The sequence below is a fragment of the Callospermophilus lateralis genome, unplaced genomic scaffold (assembly GCF_048772815.1).
Source record: "Callospermophilus lateralis isolate mCalLat2 unplaced genomic scaffold, mCalLat2.hap1 Scaffold_148, whole genome shotgun sequence".
Taxonomy (NCBI): Eukaryota; Metazoa; Chordata; class Mammalia; order Rodentia; family Sciuridae; genus Callospermophilus; species Callospermophilus lateralis.
Genome location: NW_027512614.1, coordinates 2,022,086 through 2,044,636, shown reverse-complemented (window position 1 = coordinate 2,044,636; position 22,551 = coordinate 2,022,086).

Genomic DNA, 22,551 nt, shown 5'->3' with positions numbered 1-22,551 from the left:
GAAGAAAATATCCTCAATGTACCATATGGAACACAGTTTTCTAGGCTGAGTAGAACTGTTGGAGCTGAAGTCTCTCTTCTGCAGCTACAAGAAACCTCACCAGTATGCTAAAATTTCCTCCTTCCACAGCCTTTCCATGAACCAACTGCACACTACTTCTGAATCTAAGAATGCAGAGGCACTTATCCAGATGGATGAGGCCAGGGAGGATGTGGGGCAGGTAACAGCCTAAAGAGTTGCACGTTTAAAGGAAAGCCATCTTTAAGTTCTGTCTCTGCAGGCCTATAATTTGAATATCTATAAAAAATGACAAAAATTCCCCTGGAAAACACAGAACTGTGGCTTTCCAAATGTAACATGTCAGCTTTCTCTTAATTTTGCTTTCTTCTTTGTTGGATAACAGCAATCCTTGGAGAGCTGGTCTCCAAAATTTTTTCTGGACTTATTTGGAATGACATTTCAATTGGAATCATGTCTCAGTCAAAGTTGCTATTATTCTGATCATAATATCAAATTAGTCCAGTCCCATTAAACAATTTACAATGCCTCAACTTTGGCATGAGGGATTCCTGGCACCTCCAATGGTTCCACTATGGCTCTGAGCGTCCTACCTCTATCATGTGTGATAGGCTCCTCTTCTCTAGCTTGTTCCCAAATGAAGCACCTGGTTTTCTGGGTACTTTTGTTTCTGTATGCCACCATTTTCAAAGTGGCAGTTTCGTGATTCAGGCTCTGTGTAAAATATTAAAATTAATCTCAAATTTTAAAAGAAGAAGAAGAAGAAGAAGAAGAAGAAGAAGAAGAAGAAGAAGAAGAAGAAGAAGAAGAAGAAGAAGAACTGAAGGCCACAGGCTGAGGAGATCACAGGAAGATTGAACATGGAGCTGAGCCAGAGCACATGCCAGAAGGCCACCCTAAGGAACCTGTGATGAGCCCTCATACTCACTAATGGTGGTAGAGGGGAGGTCTGCCCTTTCTCTTAGAGAAACCATGTAATATTAGCTTGGGCTTGTGTGTACTATATATAAAGTTATATAAAGTGTAAAAAATAAAATAGAGACTTGTGATGGAGAATCAAAAGAAAGTGCAATCATTTTAAGCAGGCCACTGATATTCCAGGTGTTGAAATCAGAAAATACTGCTTCATCACAACCATTGTCAATATGTGAAGGGTTAATAAAAGTGTCATAAAAAATAAAAAGGGTATTTCAGAGAGATTTGGAAACTTGAACTAAATGGTAATACAATAAAACTATAACCTGTACAGGTAATATTCTACATGGTTGATTTTGGGATAGTTTGAAAGATGCATAAAAAATATAAGAAATACCAAAGCATGAGACCTCCAAAGCCATGTGCAAGAGAAATATAAAATAGGAGAAGAGCATAACTAGTTGAACAAGCATTTGTGTGATAAGGCAAGGCTCATTTGTGGAGGAGGAAGCCCTGGGCTTTATGTGCCCTGGAAAAGTTTATCCTCTATACCAGCCCCCGTCCTGGCCCAGTCACACCTCTGCCTTTGCTGAAGTTGGTTGTGCCCTATTTTCTTGCATCGCGCCAATTGATCATCAAGGTACCACTTGGAAATGTCTCCTATATGTTCACTTATTCTCTGGGAGTATTGTTGGGTGAGTTGTGGCAGAGTGGTTGGCTTGTGTCTCCCCCAGCTTTGTGGAGTCTCCTTTTGTTTTGAGCCACAGAGAGCTCTTTGGAGAGCTACAGAAGTACAGACATACACCCTGATTTTCCTGTGGACTTGACACACAACATTGAGCAGGTGAGTCCAATCTCTTTGTTTAAGCGTCCCTGATTTTTAATAGAAAAGTGATTCCATTCCTAATTGTGAGCATTAGATTCATTTACCCTGATACCCAGACTTTAGCTCCAATCAGTGAAACAATAATCTCTGGAGAGTACTCTTAAGCATTGGATTTATTATTCTTTCAGGGAGGTTCCTAGATGTTATGAGTAGTATTAAATAAATGTTAATGGACCAAGGTCTTGAGAACATATTATACATTTGTATTGTGGCTTTTATATATTTTTAGAGGCTTGAATAGAGTTTTTTCCTTTGGTACTTGTGATTGAACTCAGGGGCTCATAACCACTGAGTCACTTCGCCAGTCTTCTTTTGTATTTTATTTACAGACAGTGTCTCACTGAGTTGCTTAGCACCTCAGTTTTGCTGAGGTTGGCTTTTAACTCGTAATCCTTCTGCCTCAGCCTCCTAATCTGCTGGGATTGCAGACATGTGCCACCTCAACTCAGCTTGAATAGATCTTTAACATCTCCCAACTTCTATTTATTTATCTTTAAGATTGGGCTGATGCCACTTGCTTCCCAAGACTGTGGTGAGAATTAAATGAAGTCATAGATAGTTGGCACTTGGTGCCTAGTGAATGCTACATAAGCCAGGGGGATGACAGGCCCTTGTATTTTTGCTTTGTGGGCACCCAGCTCTTTGTCTGTTGGCAAAGCCTTGAATAAGTTAGCAAAACCCTGTTTCAAAAAAAAATACATAAAAGGACTGGTGATTTTATTAGTATATTCATTTGTGACATATACATTTATGGGCATAACATCATTGATCAGTCTCATTTCTCAGTGCCTGAATCATCTCTCTTATCTTCTCTTCCATCTGTCTAAACTCCACTATTCTCTCTCCAATTTTTTTGAGATCCACTTCTTTTTTCACTCCATTTTTCCTTTTACCTTTCACATATGAGAGAAAACACTTGACAATTGACTTTTTGAGTCTAATTTATTTCATTTAATTTGATGATCTCTAGGTTCATTCATTTCCCACAAATGGTATAATTCCATTCTTGTTTATGGCTGAGTAGAATGAGTAAATTTGTAAAAAGATGTGTAGATGCTATTTTCTGGGTATGTCACCTGCCAGCACACAGAACCTTCAGTGTCCAAGCTCAGCCTGACATTGTTTGAGTCAGGGAATGAAGATGCAGGACGAAAACGGTCTCATGTGAACCATTTAAGGTCTTTCAATGTGTGGCTCTGACTGCTTGTACATGCACCAAACAGCCTGGTAACTTCCAGAGTGTCCTTTATTGTCTGCATTGATGACTAACCTGTCTTGTGGGTCTGTTTTCAGTACAGTTTTATTCTCAAGAGGAGGGAGTCAATGTGAATGTAAAACCTCCTGAATCTCTAGGTGTCAGATATAGGATTTGGCTCCTTCCCACAATTCTTTCCCTTTTGTCCATTCATGAAACTGCCTTTATCAGCTTTACATTAGTCCTCAATTCATGTGGCACTGTTGTATTTATCCTGGCCCTGAGCTCTGATTGGGGGCAGAGAATCTAGAGTCAGAGCAGACCTGGGCCCACTGAACTTAATTATTTTATTTTTTTTTTACTTCTCAGGGATTCATGTTCCCATGTTGTGAAGTGAGATTGACAGCTAGTAATGGTAACATTTAATGACATCAGGAGCCATTGATAACCATGTACTGGACTATTGTTTTTGAGATTTTTGCCCCCTGCCCCCTTCACTGGCAATAAGAACTCCATGAGCAGAAGCCATGTTTACATCCATGTTGCAGGACAGGGATGCTCAGCTGTGTCGAGTTAACTTGTTTAAGGTAATACAGCTAGCATATGGCAGCTTCATTGTAGCTGTGGGAACAGAGGGGAAAAATGCACAAATCATCATGGAAAAGTGTTGGCACATAATGATCAGGTCATAGATCAGTATAAGGAGGTACAGGTACAATGGAAGGCCTGGCTCTAACCAGGGTATAGGCAGGGCTGAGGAAGTGAGAGCAGAGTCCAGAGTACAGATTAGAAGCAGGCTTCACTCCTACCTTAAAGAGGTAGCTCAGAGAGTAACACCACAGGAGGTCTGGGACTGCCTTTCAGGGATCGGGAAAAGTGGGGGTTCCCAAATTTGACATGTAGAGATGCAGAATATGAGGATTGTGCTTGGTGGAAATCCCCAAGCTCCTTGCTGTTGTATATGCATGTACATAGGTGCATACATGAGGGATGCCCAGAGAAATGTCCTCACCAAACATTGAATTGCCTTGTTCCTTGATCTTACATACTGTAAAAAATGAGTGTCTGTGGCTTATAAACCACCCAGTCTACCACAAATTATTGTAGCATCTTGATGAGAGTAAGGAAGTGCACCATCTGTGTCCTCACAGGATAAATTGAGAAGTTTCTTTGCAGCTCCCTTTTAATAAATGACAAAAATCCCATTCCATGGCTCTACCCACATTACTTAATTGCCTTGCAAGACCACACCTTTGTCTGCCTAGGCTCATGATAAACTACCACAACATTCAAATACATACTCACACAGGGTCTAGGACTGGTCATTTTCCCCCAAGTGTGTATAGCCAAGCTTCTGAAATCTGGACCTGGAAGTAATTGTCAAGTCCTCTCTGTGTTCTTGGCATTAAACATTCAAAGAATTCTTCAGTGTATGTTAATAATCGTATCTGTGTATTCACCAGACTGCTCACCCTAGATAAGAAGTGGCTCCTGCACTTGGAGACTTCAGTCTAATGGAGAAAGTATAAAACCCATGTTGTCCCTTGCTGTGCAGACACTAAACATTGCATATGAATCCTGGGATCCTTTAATGTCAATTACTGATCAGTAAATGTTACATCACAACAAGCATTGCTACTTTAGGTAAAAATTTTGATCACACTGGAGAAAAAGATCCTGGAAATCATGCAAGCTTAAGAAATTAATTAGTCACAGAATAGTATGGTTAATGTTTGAGTTGTCAGATTTTTACCTGTCTTTTGACCCTTGATTTTTGTCCTTTGATTTTATTCTATGTTTTGAACGTGGTTGTTGTTTATGTGGCTCAAATATAAACCCAGTTAAAATAGATTGATGACTCACCTATATTCCATCTCCACTAATCTTTTCCCATTGCCCTTCATAAACATATGTTTTAATTGTTTCTAGTATATATTCTTACTTTTTCTTGTTCTGGTAAGAGGCAATAACAATAATAAGTTATTATGTAAATTTCTTTCTTACCCAAAAGGGAGTGCTCCTGTATATCCTGTCTGCCCCTTATTTTTTACTCAATGAAACAACCTGGAAAACACTCCACATATGCAAAAATCTTAAATTCCCATGGTGTAGGTTGACCAAAGTTGGAACTAAACAAATGATGGACATTCGGGCTATTTCTGAACTTTATTTATTATCAATATTTCTGTATTGAAAAGTTCTGGGAATCTATTTTATATTCTTGCAAATGTACATTCAATGTTCAGTCCTGCAATAAATATTGCTTTATCAATGGCTACTTTTTAAAATTTCAAATAATGAAGCCCAATTTGCTGGAAGATTGGAACATTTTTTCTTTCTCCCATCAGGTATACATGTTCATGCTTTCTGTAGATGCCCCAGTAGACAGAGGCCACATTTTGGATATTCTGTGCACTATTACAGTGTGCTGGTAATGTCTTCTTTTTCTGAGGGAACCATTTCTTATTTCTGTTATTTATTTTCCTTTTTACATATGATTGATACCATGTCATGGTTACAGAAGAAAATACCAGTGTCCTACCCTTAATAAATCCATGGCTTGGTGAGAGTCCAATGCTAAAACCAATAATTTCTTCCCAGTACAATGATCACCAAGGAAAAAATGCATTTTGGTTGTTTGTGTCTTCCAACAAATTGATCTATGTAATATAAGTCCTTATACCTATGGGCTGAGAGTTTTAAATATTGTTTATTTATTTTAATGTTCAGGTATTAACAGTGATAACATTATTTATTTTTTAGTTAGAAGTTTATCTATTTATTGAATTTTATAAAGAACTGAGGATATGAGCCCTATAAAAAAGAATTCCTGGAACACCTCAAATATTTTAAATAAATGCCCTAGAAAGTAATACATTGGTATAATTATTCAGCATACAGTAATAAATATAAGATCACATTAGGTCACATTGACAATGGCAGTAGAAGAAAATGAGAAGCAAGCATTCAAGAACATGCAGAATTCCCACAAGGAACAAGGAAGCACAGGCTCTGATGTGAGAATTTATGGTTTAACTTTGCCAAGCAGGAGCTTCTGGGGCTGAGGGTGATGTCATAGAGAACACACAGCAGGCAGATGGTAAAAATGGAGAAGTTCCCCCAAACCTGTGAAAGTAGATTATTAATTTATATTTGATGTAATCTCCAAAATACTGAGACAAAAACATCTGTAACTATAAACCCCATAATTTTCAGAATCCCTAGATATATTAGGGCCAAGAAACCAATGGTAAAGTTCTAGGGTTAGATCTTGTGCGAGAAAAGGAATGTGAAGTTGCAGAAGATAATTATGGTGTTAGCTGAGATCTCAAGACGAACTTCAGAGGAAAATGTTTCTTATACAAAAAAATATAGTTTGTTGATCATTTTTTCATATACCATATTAATGGTATATATATTAGGAGAAAATGAAGCAGAAGCCATTATTTCAAATATTGTCATCTTTATCAATCTCAGCCTATCCTATTACCAGAGATGTGATATTTGTGGAAATAGCAACCAAAAAGAATTTATTTTTAGAAATAGTTACATAATATTTTCTTAACATCTTATAAGTGTTTTAGATCATTTTCTTTTTTGAGTCATGCTCAGTCTCTGGGCATGTGATATGCTTCTTACACCCTGTAATCTCCAAGCATTTGCCCTCTATAAAAATATGGTTTGGTAGATCTTGCTTTAGAAGAGTTCCTTTAATATGTAAGATGCTAAATCAGTTGTGTTTCTCCTAGGAAGTATTTTTGAGGTACTCTCTTCAAAATGAGGAAGAAAATATTTCTCCAGACTGACCTTCTTTATATAAGGAGCAAACCAAACTTTGTTAAGCTTTGAAGAAATTTCATACTGTTCTGTATTCAGGTAGTTCTGTGTGTGTTGCTGAGTTGCCTTTTGATGTCCAGAAACCTGTGTTTTCTCATCTCTACAATGGGAATAATTTTTGAGGACAAAGATTAGCAATGTTCCTCATGCAGCCTACTAATACATGACTGGGCTGTGATTCAGACCTAACAAAGCACTTGTAAGACACCATGAAGATTCCAATTTTTTAAACATTATCTGCCATTCACATATATCACATATACTTTCCTTCAAAAGATTGTAATAACCTTTTTAATGTAGGGCCCTGTGTCATACACATGAACAAATATAAAATGTTGAGTCCTCCATTTCTAAATTCCATTTTTTCCCCTGTGGTGATTCTAAATGATACAACTAATTTCATGTTTCTCCTTGCCTTCTTTTTACTCTATGTTCCCAATTAGAGTTCTCTACTTAGAGGCATAAAGAGATATCTATAATATATAATATATATACATATATACTGTGTGTGTTTACATGCATAATAAATATATACTATGTATAGTATATGTATATATATATATACTATTTTTAATATATATTTTCTATATACTATAGTATACACATGCTATTATATAAACAAAATATATTTATATTATATAATATACATATATGATACATATACATATATTATACATATACACACAGTATATATATGTATATATATATTTATAATATATCATTATATATATATATATATATATATATATATATATATCACTGTTTTGAATATTTATCATTAATTAAGGCCTAAAATAATAGGAAAATTTGTATGTGTGGTAGAGGAATTTAAGCTTTCAAATTAGATACAATTTTTTAAATTTATTATTTATTTATTTATTGGTACCAGGGAATAAACCTAGGGGTGCTTTACTACTCAGTTACATTCCCAGCGTTTTTTTAAATATTTAGAGACAAGGTCTCAACAAAGTTGTTTAGGGCCTCATTATGTTTCTGAGACTCATTTTGAAGTTGTGTTTCTCTTTGCTCAGCCTCTGGAGCCACTGAGGTTTAACACATGTGTCACCATATGTGGTGATACCTGCTTAATAATTAAAATGTCTTTAATCATGGAAGAAAAACAAATGTCATAGAGCAGTAGTCATTAGGTCTAAAGTCAATTATGAAATAAGGAGTTTTCCTTTAATGCTTTTAAATAATAGACTCAAAGTTGTGGTTATATGTGAAGACATGGGCACGACTTTCTGGAACATCTTCTTTTGCTTCTGTCTGATATCTTAAATGAAAGGGTCAATTGCCAGCATTTGGTGAGAAATAGTCTACTTTTGAAAACTCTCCAGTTAGACCTTCCTGCTCTTATCCATGGCATTATCTCTCATATTTTTTGGACTTGAGAAGAAGTATTGGAAAAAAAAATTACATCCCCCACCTAGAATAAAAGAGAAGCAGTCAGGACCTTTATTTTTTTGAGGTCAGAAAAATTATAGTTCTGAAGTCCAGAATGTGGTTTTATGAGCTGTGATATTCTGGAGGCTTGACATATTGGTTTTGAGGGCACAGATTCAACAATGCATATACTTTTAAAATAATATTTTATTTGTCACATAATTGTAATATTCCCATATTAAAATATTTATGCCATTAAAATCAATTTTTTACTATTTATTTAATTTGTGAATAGTAAATAAAATGACTACATTTGTGTCTGATGTATTCTTATCATTGTGCTTACTGCCTTAAAGGATTGCATCCCAGTTAAATTTTCAATGTTTCTTCAGAAGAAGAGAAAGCAAGAAAGTTAAATAAAATTTTTCATTATTGGTATTTTATTATTTTCATCCAAAATAATATACAGATTTATAAAATCACAGATTAAAAAGACCTTATGTGAGAGGTTAAATGCAAATGTTCTTTTGGGTAGGTTGGGTCTCACTAATACCAGGAAACCTTAACTTAAGCCAGTTGCAGCCTGAGGCTCTGTATTTCAGTTCCCAGCAACTGAAAAAAAAAAAAAAAACTGCAACCAAGAATCTGTCTTTCTAACCTCATTCTTTTCAGCATTTGATGACATGTCACTAAAACAGAAAACTCAGTAGGATTAGCCTGAGAGAGTGAAAATATAAGTGCTGTCCTCTTAGGTGTGCTATATCAAATATAGCACATGGCCAATAATGAGAGGCAGGCTTTGGCCATCTGGTGTGGCTTTTTTTCTCTAGAGATTGCCAGCATTTTTTTCCCTTTCTAAGATTCCTCTGTATGTTCAGTGGATCTAATTTTTTCCCTTGTTCATGTGCTGGAATATTTACTGACAGAACATTGGGCCCATCAAAAACTAGTAAGTAGTGGTGTGCTCTGGTACCCTGACACTGGTGGGCAAGGCTTCATGAAATTGGCTGTACTGGCAACTGTGGACTGGTAATCCTGGGGTAGTCTCTAGAATCTGCAGGCCATGGTCTTCATCTAGGTTAGGTTATCTCTGAGTCTTTAGTGGCCAGTAATTTTGGGCATGTGTCAGTGATGGGGACTTTGGGAGTCCTGTCCTATTTCTGCAGAGTATCTTCCATCCTTACCTGAACTTCTTTCTGAAAGTGCAGCATTTTAGCCGCTTTCAAGATTGTGTCGTGGAGTGAGCAGAGTCACTAGAATCAAAACTCCATGTGTTCTCTCCTTGCATGAGTGTGGTAGTGATCTGTAGGAGTCTCAGTTATTCCTTCCTCTCAATCTTGCTAGTCTTTCTTTTTTGTGAGTATAGTGGTACTGTAGATTAAAAATGACTACATTTGTGTCTGATATATTCTTTATCCTACCTGAGATTTTCCCTAGCCCGTAACTTCTGCTACTCTTTTATAATCTATCAGTACTCCTCTGTCTTAAATTTCTACAATTTTTACTTTAGTTACCATAGTTCTATGTTGACACTCCTTTGCAAATATTCAGAGCTGCATTTCCCTGCCACAAACAGAACCAGTTTTTGCTTCTCTCCCTCTGTACACTTTTCTATATTGATTCCCCATGTGTCACTCCAATTACTTTCTTTGTAAACACACTTTTGAAAAGATCTAAATGTCATTTCTTTTATAAAGTATTTTATTGGTACATGTTATATGGAATAGTGGGTTTCACTGGGGCATATTCCTACAGGCACATAAAATAATTTAATTAAATTTACTACCCAGGATTTCCTATTTCTCTTTCATCCTCCTTCCCTCAGACCTCCTCACATCCTAACAGTTTTCACGAGATTTCCTCATTATCTTTCTTCTCTCTAGCTTCTGTAATGGAAGAAAACACATGGCACTTTTCTGAGTCTGGTTTATTTCACTTAATGTGTTCTCCCTCTCCATCCATTTTCCTGCAAATGACACAATTTTGGTCTTCATGGCTGAATAATACTCCATTGCATGTATATACACACACCATATTTTCTTTATCCATTCATTTGTTGAAAGACAACTAGCCTGGCTTTATGACTTTACTATTGTGAGTTGTTCTGCAATAAACATGAGAATATATTTATCCTTAAAATATGCTAAAAAGACACTTCTCAAAAAAAAAGTAAAGATAACTAACAATGATAAGAAAAAATGCCCAATATCTTTAGCCACCAGGAACATGAAAATTAGAACTACTCTGAGATTCTTTCTCATTTCAGTCAGAATGGCAATCAGGGAGACCACAAATAACAAAAGTACTGATGAATATGTAGGGAAAATGGAAACCTTATGGACTATAAACCCTACAGCCACCATGTAAATCAATATGAAAGTTCCTCAAAAATCTGAAACCGTAACTACTACATGATCCAGCTATTCTATTCCTTCATGCTTACCCAATAGAACTAAATATTAATTTTATAATACAGTGCTAATTATTTTCATTTTGAGAAATTGAGCAAAAGGAACATCAACCTGGAGTCTCATTGGCACAGCCCCACTCTCATTGGAGAAGCACATTGATAAAGAGGCCTGTTGCCAAGAGAGGCACTTAGAAGGAAACTGCTTTAGGGAAGAACTTCTTGAAAGAAGCTACTGAACAAGCTGATGCTGGAAGCTGACCAGAGCTACCTTCTTCAGATGATAATGAAGTAGCATTACTGCTCTGGTATAGAAATAGACTCTAAGAACCAATTTTCTCCCTACATACTATACCCAAGCTCATTGGCTATGTTTGCTCACTGGGAATGAAAATATTTAGATCGTCTACATGAGAAGTAGAACATTTGGGAGTGGACAGAAGAGATTTTGAAACTGGCTGAAGATATCACCTGCTCTGTAATTGAAGCTGCTCTACTAACTGGAAACTTTCACTGGCTTTTGTATTAGGTGTTTTACAGACGCTAAATTCAAAACTGCCCTTTCTATTTGGCACCTCCAAATACAAACCATCCCTCAGACTAGGTGGTTGCACTGTGGGCTCATAGACCAATGTTCTGGAGATGGATGCTTTATAAAATGGAATCACCCATTAAAATATCCCATAGTGATGTTTACTCTAGAATTTTTGCATAATCAACCTAATTTTGCTATTATAAAAGACAGGAAGTACTACAACTACATCCTTAAGGTTTTTCCCTTGGTGACTTAAACACTTGATTCAATGATGTTCATCTTGCTTTTTCAAGATGTGTTTACAAAGTTATCAATCTGAAGGACTAACTGCTGACTGAGTAGCAAATCTATTGACAGAAAAGCATAATGAGCCTAACTATTTATGGTTTATGATTTATTCCAATCTTTAAAGTGTAATATGTGCAAGTAAAATTATATGCAATAGATACTTCCAATCTAGTTTAATTCTATATACAAAGTGTTCAAAAAATTGGAGAAATCAATGGCATATATTTATGGCACATAGAAAACATTACCTTATTTTTCTGCTTCATTGAACATGAATATTTTTAGATTTTTGTTTTCTCATTGAAATTAAAAATGCATTGACTTTTACATTGCATGAGCCCAGTTCTTAATTTCAAAGTTAGTTAGAAAGTTGATTTTCATGTTTATAGTATGATATGGACAGCATGTAGATAATGAATCATAGTAAATTGGCATTTATGAAATATTAGTTTTCTGCAAGCATCAACTCAGAGAGGAAGATTACATTTTCTATTCATTAAAAATACATTTTGAAAGTCATCTGTTCTTTAAAATTTTTACTAAAATAGATAATGCAACTGTTTTTTAATATGCCAGTCCTTGCTGAAGAGTGTTTTAATGTTGCTTTGTATGCATTATAAAATGACTAGTAGAAATTTTGCAGACATTAAGGAAATATTACATAAAAATAAATTACAAAAATAATTCATTAAAGGGTAATTTAAACTTTAAGAGTGAATTTTAACATTTTGGTACCAGATAAAACTCATTATATAGTGATTTGAATGGGATAAGAATTTAACAAATAGTAGTTGAAAGAGCATATACTTATATCCACAGATAGATATACATATACCACTAAGGATGGTCCTTAACAAGAGCTTCTTGTCTTAGTCCTTGATTCCTTAATAAATAGTCATTATATTTGCTCTTTTATAATATTATTCATCCTTTCTTCCATAAAATTGATACTAATGTGTTTGTTGGGGAGATTTTTCCCTGGACACAATTTGTTCCAGAAAGGATTGATGATTTTAGAAATTGATAGTTGGATTTCATTAGGTTCTAATGATTTTCAGTTTGAACATTTGATTTTTGTTTCAGATAGCTGTGGCTCTATATGCAAGACAGTTCCTTGCTCTTCTCAGCATTATTTTTGTAAGGGTTACTGCACTTCAGCAGGACAGTTTACAACTAACTTCCTGTGTAGTGATTAATTATTCAGAGCATAGGCTTTGATGTCACCCTGCTTATGATATCATGTGATTGGGAATTGTGTGGCTTTTCTCTAAGTCATCATTTTCTCAACTGAAATGGTGCTTTGAAAGTGCTTAGAATTTCTGAGAACTAAGTGAGGCAAAAAATTAAGGCATTTAACACAGTAAACTAACCTCAAATATAGTATATTTTAAGGAAAACTTTAGGACTAAGGTTATCCTTGTCTTTATCATTTAATATTACCCAGGAACTTGGATACATCATTTTAACCTTCTCAGACTGTTTGCTTGTTTAGAATGAGGAGACTGAGTTAGATGGTTCTTAAATTTACGTTTAGCTCTGATTCTATGAATCTGAAATGAAGTAATGCCAAGTGAGTAATTAAATCCTGTTCTTTCTTGATGTGGGAGAAAGGGAGAAAAGACAACTTTTAGCTGTCTGGATTCCCCTCCAAATTTTCTACAACTATGTAGCATTTTGAATACAGGTATTTATTCCAGAAATTATTAAATTTACTTTCCTTTTATATTTTTTAATTTTTATTTATTTATTTTATTTTATTTTTTTTTCATCTTTCATACATTTGATTCAAGTGAGTTATGAACTTCCATTTTTACCCCAAATACAAATTGCAGAATCTCATCAGTTACACATTCACAATGTTTACATAATGCCATATAAGTGACTGTTGTATTCTACTGCCTTTCCTATCCCCTACTATCCCCCTCCCATCTTCCCTCTCTACCTCATCTGTTGTTGTTCAGTTCTCTCCATCCCCCCTTCCCCTCACAACCTCTTATATGTGATTTTGTATAACGATGAGGGTTTCCTTCCATTTCCATGCAGTTTCCCTTCTCTCTCCTTTTCCCTCCCACCATTCATCTCAGTTTAATTTTAATCTTTTTCTCATGCTCTTTCCCCCCTGCTCAGTTCTTAGTTGCTCTCCTTAAATCAAAGAAGACATTTGGCATTTGTTTTTTAAGGATTGGCTAGCTTCACTTAGCATAATCTGCTCTAATGCCATCCATTTCCCTGCAAATTCCAGGATTTTGTCATTTTTTTAGTGCTGTATAATACTCCATTGTGTATAGATGCCACATTTTTTTTTTATCCATTCATCTATTGAAGGGCATCTAGGTTGGTTCCACAGTCTAGCTATTGTGAATTGTGCTGCTATGATCATTGATGTGGCAGTATTTCTATAGTATGCTCTTTTAAAGTCCTCAGGGAATAGTCCGAGGAGGGCGATAGCTGGGTCAAATGGTGGTTCCATTCCCAGCTTTCCCAGGAATCTCCATACTGCTTTCCATATTGGCCACACCAATTTGCAGTCCCACCTGCAATGTACAAGTGTACCCTTTTCCCCACATCCTCACCAGCACTTATTGTTGTTTGACTTCATAATGGCTGCACAACTCAATAATTATGGGGGACTTCAATACACCGCTCTCGCCATTGGACAGATCCTCTAGACAAAAGCTCAACAAAGAAACTATAAAACTCAATAACACAATCAATAATCTGGACTTAACCGACATATATAGAATATATCAACCATCACCAAGTGGATACCCATTCTTCTCAGCAGCACATGGATCCTACTGAAAGATAGACCATATATTATGCCATAGGGCTACTCTCAGTAAATACAAAGGTGTGGAGATATTGCCATGCACCATATCTGACCATAATAGAATGAAAATGGAAATCAATAATAAAAGAAGGAAGGAAAAATCCTACATCACCTGGAAAATGAACAATATGTTACTGAATGATCAATGGGTTACAGAAGATATAAAGGAGGAAATCAAAAAATTCTTAGAGATAAACGACAATACAGACACAACATACTGGAATCTATGGGACACAATGAAAGCAGTTTTAAGAGGGAAATTCATTTCCTGGAGTTCATTCCTCAAAAAAAAAAAAAAAAAAACCAACAAATAAATAAACTCACACTTCATCTCAAAACCCTAGAAAAGGAAGAGCAAAACAACAGCAAATGTAGTAGAAGACAAGAAATAATTAAAATCAGAGCAGATATCAACTAAATTGAAACAAAAAAAAAATTGAAAAAATTGATAAAACTAAAAGTTGGTTCTTTGAAAAAATAAATAAGATCGACATACCCTTAGCCATGCTAACGAAGAGAAGAAGAGAGAGAACTCAAATTACTAACATGCGGGATGAAAAAGGCAATATCACCACAGACACTACAGAAATACAGAAGATAATTAGAAAGTATTTTGAAACCCTATATTCCAATAAAATAGAAGATAGTGAAGATATCGATTAATTTCTTAAGTCATATGATCTGCCCAGACTGAGTCAGGAAGACACACACAATTTAAACAGACCAGTATCAAAGGAAGAAATAGAAGAGGCCATCAAAAGACTATCAACCAAGAAAAGCCCTGGACCAGATGGTATACAGCAGAGTTTTACAAAACCTTCAAAGAAGAATTAATACCAATACTTTTCAAGCTATTTCAAGAAATAGAAAAAGAAGGAGATCTTCCAAATTCATTCTATGAGGCCAACATCACTCTGATCCCAAAACCAGACAAAGACACTTCAAAGAAAGAAAACTACAGACCAATATCTCTAATGAACTTAGATGCAAAAATTCTCAATAAAATCCTGGCAAATCGAATACAAAAGCATATCAAAAAAATTGTGCACTATGATCAAGTAGGATTCATCCCTGGGATGCAAGGCTGTTTCAATATATGGAAATCAATAAATGTTATTCACCACATCAATAGACTTAAAGATAAGAACCATATGATCATTTTGATAGATGCAGAAAAAGCACTTGACAAAGTACAGCATCCCTTTATGTTCAAAACACTAGAAAAACTAGTGATAACAGGAACTTACCTCAACATTTTAAAAGCTATATATGCTAAGCCTCAGGCTAGCATCATTCTAAATGGAGAAAAACTTAAGGCATTCCCTCAAAAATCTGGAACTTGACAGGGATGCCTCTTTCACCACTTCTATTCAATTTAGTTCTTGAAATACTAGCCAGAGCAATTAGACAGACAAAAGAAATTAAAGGCATAAAAATAGGAAAAGAAGAACTTAAATTATCGCTATTTGCGGATGACATGATAATATATTTAACAGACCCAAAAGGGTCTACAAAGAAACTGCTAGAGTTAATAAATGAATTCAGCAAAGTGGCAGGATAAAAAATTCTTTTATATTTTGTTAACTGAAAAAATTGGGATTTAGGAGTAGTCTTCTCTGATTTCAAATTTTGATTTTTGTGATTTCTCTATGTTCACCTGTAATTTTAAGTATGCAGTATTAGTTTTGTGTACATGAGGGTATTTAGCTAAATTGACCAATTTAACAAAAATCCCATTTAAATTAAAACTTAAGAATATTTTGTGAGATATCATGCTAAATATCTTGTTCATAAATATATTGAACAGTCAGGTTTTGCTTATGTTTATGAAGATGACATGGTGTTTTTAATGCATCACCCTGCCTAAATAACAAGTTAGAAATATTGTCTGTGAACAATTTATTGCATGATTGAAGTTCAATGGGACTTTAGTGATACTTTTTAAGCATTCATAGATCTAATGGCCTATTTTGCAAAAGGATATTGAAAAATATCATTTGGATGACTGTTTAGAATATGAAGTTAATGATGAATGAGCTTTCATATTAATCATTATCGTGAGAATCCCAAAGGGAGGTGTGGTTTTTAAATGTATGTCCTTGTAAGCAGGATAATTCATAAATGCACAAAGCATATTAGAAATGGGACTTGAGTGATAATATATTTAAGAATGTAATTTATTATTCTTTTCACACCTACTCTACTCAATATGCAGGGTTTAAAATGCAATGGCCATCAGTCAAGGAAGTGTCATTAGAAGAATGTGGACATGGACTCCTGGGATTCTAATGATTGTTATCTTTTGGGGTCAGCATGGGAATGGACAAGGCCAAGGTAGGTGCAAGCATGTTCTAACACTTGAACACTGGATGTGAGTTCCACTTTAGAATGAAATTACATCAGTCTTTGGTTTGATGGTTGTGGCAATTTGTTGTAATCTTTCCCGAAGATTTTGTCAAAGTGTACCATTATGCTTTTGAATCAGTTAAATTGTACTAGAGTTAGGTGTGACTTGGTGTATCAAATTCAAAACCATCTTTCTGAAATACGTTTTGCTTGGATTTAATAGATACTGCGTGTGTGTGTGTGTGTGTGTGTGTGTGTGTGTGTGTGTGATTTTAGAAAATTACAAAGCATTTAAAGGTTTTATATTTTGAAGAGAAGTTTTTGAATCTGTTTTTGTTAGTGACCTTCATGGTATATAGATTGATTTCAAAAATATTTTTGATGTGATATTCTTCAGAAATTAAATGCAACACTTGATGATTCTCATTGTCAGAGCAAGTATTTGGGACAAAATTAGTAATGGAGTACAGCTGTGACGTTGTGGCGTTCTGAAATATCCTTTGGAGAGTAGAAAAAGGTCATAGATTTTGTAAAAATGTTTTCAGTATATTGTTTGGTTGAGTAAATCTATGGAGCGGTTTACACAAATGCTAGTGTCTCTGTGTGTGCATTTCATGATTAGTATTGTATTTTTGGAAATGTGGTGCCTACTCAGATATAATTTAAAATTTATTGTATATGATTAAGAGAAGTTATGGACCCTTAGAATTATTATTTTTCCCTTTTGGAGGGCTGTGTTTTGATTTGTCAGAATTTGAAATGAAATTTTTGAACAGGAAAAGCATAGGGGTAGATATGTGACTCCTGATATAGTTGGAAGTGTGTTCTGGTATTATATAATTGTGATGGAATTGAGATTTACTAGTTCTTTGGCTTCCAAAATATTTAATGGGTATTTATAAATATTTGCATATTCAGATTTTTATTTACCCTTTTAAAGAGCTCCTTCAAAACAAACACTGTTTGCTTGCCATATGTAGTTTTGTCCTATGAATTTTTTAACTCAAATAGGAAGAAGTTTCCAAAATAAAAGTGCATGTGTATCCATGTATGAGAATAAATATATGTGTATATGTATGTATATGTAGGTAATGATGTGATTGTGTTTCTTTCATGCCATTAAGAATTTATATTATAGGCTGGGGTTGTGGCTCAGGAGCAGAGTGCTTGCTTAGCATGTATGAGGTTCTGGGTTCAATCCTCAGCACCACATAAAAATAAATAAATAAAATAAATGTATTGTATCTAACTACAACTAAAAAAATAATTTATATTAGTATCTAGTTGAGTATTCATTTTCCTTTTCTTCTATGTTGAAAACAATGTATGAAATTATATTTAATATATAGTTTTTGAGTTTTTTTTGCCACCAAAGGTCTAAAACAAGAATCTGTAGACAGTTGCTGTCTTACATTTCTATTGGCTAAGAGAGCTATTAATACTTCTGGCAGTATATCAGTTCACTAAAATGCAGTCTGCTTACTGTATATAGAGATCGAGCACTACATGTAGTATTGAACAGGATTGCAAAGTACTTCCTCTTATCCGATGGACAATATTTATTTTATTTTTTTCTGATGAATAATCATTTATTGGACATGTAAAATAATTGTAAAAAATAAGTATTTTCTTTGTCCAAAATCATTATTCATTTTTTAAATTTACTCTTTTAATATTGATTGCTCAGATAAGCTTTAACTTTGATTGTGACCATCATTTATTTTAAAAAAATACCTGGAAATCAATTTGTAGCTGAACATCAGTGAAGCTTCTAATGGTAAATGTGAGTTAAGTAATTTGGCTTCTTTTTAAAAGAATAAATTAAAATAGACAACAATTCAAAGGTAAAAATGACTTAGCAGAAAACATAATGGAATGCTTTATCTTTATTATTAAGGGAATTTTACTTTCTGAGTAGCTATACTGAGTGATGGAGATTTCTCAAGTATAATGAACAGACCGCACCATTGCAAATATGACATAAACTACATATTATAATATGTTCACTATTAAATATCTTTTTCACTTTTAAATATTGAAGCAAAAATCTGTTTATTAAATTTTTTTGCACTTTTGCATATTGAAACAAAAAATAAAGTTTTTCAATTAAAATTTATATTATTTGTCATATTTTAAATAAAAATCTTAGAGCTCTTTACTATTATTGATAAGAATATAATAATTAGGAATCTAATGAGTAATATATTCTCTATGGTTTGCAACTCTCCTTTGAACATTGGTGATTTACATCTTAAACTCCAGAATTATGACTAAATCTCAATAAAGTATGATTCTTACAGCAAGTGTGCATATAAAATCTAATGCAGTTATTTTAATATAAATTTAAATTCCTCAGGCATGATAGTAAAGCCAGTTTCTATTTCTATGAGTAGATTATGTTTTAATTGTTTGTCACTGGGAAATTTAGATATTCTTTCCCATTGATACCACATTAGAAATGGTGTGTAGTTGAATTGAGAAGGTATGTGAGTTGTCATACTCAGTATTGTTTGAACTGTGGATAATCGCCACTTAAACAAATGTGATAAACAAATGTAGTCTGAATTCTAAACACGAATTTTTCCCCCAATCCCTCTGGAAGCATCAGGGTCAAAATAAGAGGAAACAGAGGGACATGCAGTGGTATCAGGCACATTAGAAGTGGACTTTTTAATCCATCAAATAAAGCATCTGCATTAAGACATCCAATGCTTAACTTCTGGATTAACAGGTGCTTGTCTTTATGGTAGCATTCTTGGCTAAGCCTTGCCTTTTATCTAGACTGCTCATGTTTTTTGCACAATAGAAACTGTTAGGTATGGGAAATTGTAGGCAATCCTTAAGATAAAGTAGAAGGTATTTGAACTTTAAAAGAAAATATATCCACCTTACAAATAAAATTCAGTGTAAACATTCAGATTTATTTTGTCTTTCCAGGAACTAGAATAGACATTTTTATAGTCCTTTTTTAAACATTAAGTTAAATAGTGACATTACAATAATCTAGATAGAACTGAACTGGCATGCAATAAGAATAGGTATAATTGGTATCACAACCAGCAAAACCATGGACCTATTAACTGGAATAAAAGGGGGGTGGGAGAGAGAGAGAGAGAGAGAGAGAGAGAGAGAGAGAGAGAGAGAGAAGAGTCCAATCCATTTATAGCCTGATAGAGAGTGTAGGAGGCAGATATTACATTCAGAAATGAGAAATTGTTTTCAAATACAACAATCCCATTTCGTCCTCAAAAACATATTTAAGTGATAATATGATGTATGCATTATGGTTATGAAAGCATTAGAATAAAAAAATCAGTCACTAGGATGAGTGTGAATATAAAGGCAATTTGAAGCAATTTGGGATTGAGAAGAATGCTTGCTAAAAATAAAGGCAATAAGTTTGACTTTAAGAAGCAGATAAACTTTATAACTATTATTTAGTAATTCTTAAATTTGCCACATTAATGGCATAGTAAAGAAATGCTATTTCTTTTACATATGTAATAGAGATGTGTTTATTTTTATGGAACTTAATTTAAAAAACATGCAATGAATGTCAGTCTGTTTCAAAAAGGATTTGCTAGTGTTTTCAACGTAACATCATTTTAGAGTTTTTATAAATAATGTAGTTTTTAAATATAGTAATGTTTTTAGCATGTTTTGCATATGAGAGAATTTTAAACATCTTTGTTTCCATGATGAGTTTACATGCTGAATCTCAAATAGCAACCTGATGCTAGATGTAAGAAAATTTGAAATTTTGAAGAATAAATGAAACTTAGCAAAGTAAAGATTTGAGGACAATTCAATTTATGTTCCCTTTTAACAACTATATATGTGGTCAGATATTATAAAAATAAAATCTGGTAGTATCTGGTAATTACAATTTCCAGTTTCATGATCAATGACAAAACTACTTAAATAAAGATTTTTGGAAAATAAAGAGCTCTTCATTTCTCTCTCTCTTTCTCTCTCTCTCTCAAATCCTTCTCAAATCCCTCTCAATATTTTCCCAGTGTATGAAGCTGTTATTTTTGTTTCTCTCTTCCACTCAAGAAATTTAAGTGATTGTGTAATTCTATTAATAAGCGAAGGTCTATGCAACTTTGAATTGAAGTTTTAAAGATAGAGGTTTTTATTAGAAAATCTCAGATCACACAGTTTGTTTTAATATCTTAAGATCACTGCTGGTAAGGTATAATTACCTAGAAGAACCTTGAAGCCATCTAGAGCTAGCTTTTTGAAGTTGCTTCGTGAATTATTTTCATCTTATAATTGAGTATTGTTATAAGAGAAGTGAGCTCAGACATTTTTGCAGTGACTCTCGAATGATCATTATTTGTGTATCCCCAAAGACCTGACCTTAAAATGTCATAAAGTTAAGTAGTGGTGAAAATGAACTGTGCTATGTAATAGACATCTTTGTTTCTGACATTCTTTATCAAATGTAAAGAATTTTCCATTATGCTATATAAACATATGCATGGCGGAATTTAATTGAATTTAACTTAGTCTATGGCAGAATTATGTTATATTAAGCTTTTAAATTTTTAATTCTTACAATAATAAATGAAAATATTCAATATTTCTAACCCACAAGGTTACCCACCACCAGCAATATTTAAAAATCTCAATTTATTTCTAATAGCTTCTTCCTACAAAAGAAGTCAGAAATTTTATGGAGTGTACCATTTCATATCTTAAAAGCTTAATATCATACAGTAAACAGGAAAATTATTCATTTGAAACTGGAAGTGGATTTATCTTAATGACAATGTTTCAAAAAACTTGTCTTCAAAATTTGGATTCCTGAAAAATGTATGAAAAATGAAAAATGTATGTGTATAAATTCATCTTTCATTTCAAATTCTTTCCAGACATCTGAAATTTGTGTTTCTAACAGTAGTACAAGCACTTAATCTATATGACGATAGTGAGGTGTAAACTATAATATCTTGTAATAAAGTTTCATATTGAATTGCTCTTTAAGAAATCTTAATTTTTTTCTACAGAGAGAAATTTCTATAAACAACTTGGAATAATCACTTTTAAACAAAATCACTGCATAAAATTTTCATGTTTCAAATAGTCTTTTTGAAAAATTATGGGTACATTACTATTATATATAGTAGTGGAATTCATTATGTCATATTCATACATAGACAGAACATAAATTTGATCAACTTTATTCTTGTGTCTTCCCAACTTTCCTTCTCTTCCTCCCTCTCTCCCCTCCTTCTTTCCTATCCCTTGCTTTCTGATCTTCTTTATATCATCATTTCCATCATCATCATTATTTTAGTGTATAATAATAAATATTTAGTAATTAAAGGCACTGCTATGGAACAAAGGCGATTTGCAGAATATTTTATTTCTCTGTGGGAAGAATATGGTAATTTATACCTCTTGCTAATTAAAATCACAATACCCAATATTTGGGTGGCAGTCATTCACAATATTCTAGAAAAGTTTCTTACCATGCAACATAATAAAATGTGTTTTATTTCATATTTGTTAGATTTTAAATTGTTATTTTAGGAAATCTCATTTTAATAAAATTTATATTCTTTTAATGAGATTAATACCTTTCAAAATTAAAGCTTATTTAGGAAAACTAAATACCCTTTTCAAGGGACTTAAGTATTTTATTGATCATTGTTCTGTTTGCACTTATTTGGAGATGGCACAGTCATTTGATTTAGAATGAAAATTGTACAGATTTATTTTTGTGTTTAGAACTTTTATGCAGTTTGTGAAGAATAATGATATTTGTTAGACATTATCATCTAGTAGTATAGTAGCTTCATCTCTCTCCTTAGGTACATATTCGTAGAGGAAAAAAGAAGTCAAATTTGAAGTAAAGAGATCATACATAGTTGGAGGAATAGAAATAAGTGGTTGCAACAGT